The 1,173-nt window shown below is 32.7% G+C and overlaps 1 pseudogene; it reads left to right on the top strand.

The window, feature by feature from the left end:
• The first annotated feature begins 333 nt into the window (after positions 1-333).
• On the top strand, positions 334-607 carry LOC120248721 (annotated as a pseudogene).
• The last annotated feature ends 566 nt before the right edge of the window (positions 608-1,173 follow it).

Genomic DNA, 1,173 nt, shown 5'->3' with positions numbered 1-1,173 from the left:
AATGGACAATCCTAGAAAGATACAAACTAATAAAACTGACCCAAGAAGAAATAAAAATATATTAATAGATCCATAACCAAGTGAGAGATTAAATTACTTGTTTAAAATTTACTACAAAAAAAAACAACAGAAAACAAAAAACAAACAAACAAACAAAACACACGGAAGTAAGATGAAACAAACAAACAAACAAAACACACGGAGGTAAGATGACTGGGCTCGCAGTGACAGGCTGTCAGGGATGAAAATAGGTATGTCTGGAAGCAGATTTTAAAAGGAGTTTCCATTCAAATCATCTTCTTTCACACCACCTGATAGGCATCTTGATTTACTATGGCATTAACAGCAATAAAGTGGGTGATATCAAACAGAACTATCTGAGAACATTTATTTTCAATTCAAAATGGAGCTTTATATTGTGTTTGTATAAATGTATGTATTCTTCTCTTCCAGATGAGTATCATTGCAAAGCAGAGCTTGCTTTGACATCTGATGGCAGCACAAGAGTGTGCTTAGCAGAATGTTCCTTACTACTAAGCACTGTTGGTATCCTCGAGAACAGTATCATAGCTGTCCTAGGAACTTGGATCCTCCAAAAGACGGTTGATACTGAGGTTCTCAGGAATCAGAAAGATGTTATCTTGAGTCTCATTTGCCATTTGACAAAATGCAATCGAGTATATTCACTAATATGTTATGTAGCAAAATAATAACAAAAGGTCTTTTCATATAAAAACAATCCATGGCCCAGCTTACTTTATTAATAAATTTTACAAATGCTTAAAGATGAATTAACATCAATCCTTAATCTTTGATAAACACTTTGAAAAAGTAGAAGGAAAAAAGTTTTCCCAGCTTATTCTATGAGGCCATTTTTATCCTTCTACCAAAACTAGACCACAATACCACAAGAATATAAAGCTGTGGACCAATGTCCCTTATGAATATGGATGAAAAATACTAAAAAAATAAAAATACTAGCAAACTGAATCCAGCAACATATAAAAAAGATTACACATCATGACTTATCCCAAAAATACAAAGTTGGTTCAATATATGAAAATAAGTCAACGTAATCCTCTATATTAATAAAATAAGGACAAAAGCCACATGACCATCGCAACAGATAGAGGGAAAAAAACATTTGACAGAATCCAAAATTCTTTCATGACT

Source organism: Hyaena hyaena, unplaced genomic scaffold, assembly GCF_003009895.1.
Source record: "Hyaena hyaena isolate Hyena2069 unplaced genomic scaffold, ASM300989v1 scaffold_605, whole genome shotgun sequence".
Lineage (NCBI taxonomy): Eukaryota > Metazoa > Chordata > Mammalia > Carnivora > Hyaenidae > Hyaena > Hyaena hyaena.
The sequence above is the reverse complement of the archived record's forward strand: the minus strand, read 5'-3'. Positions and strand labels throughout refer to the sequence as shown.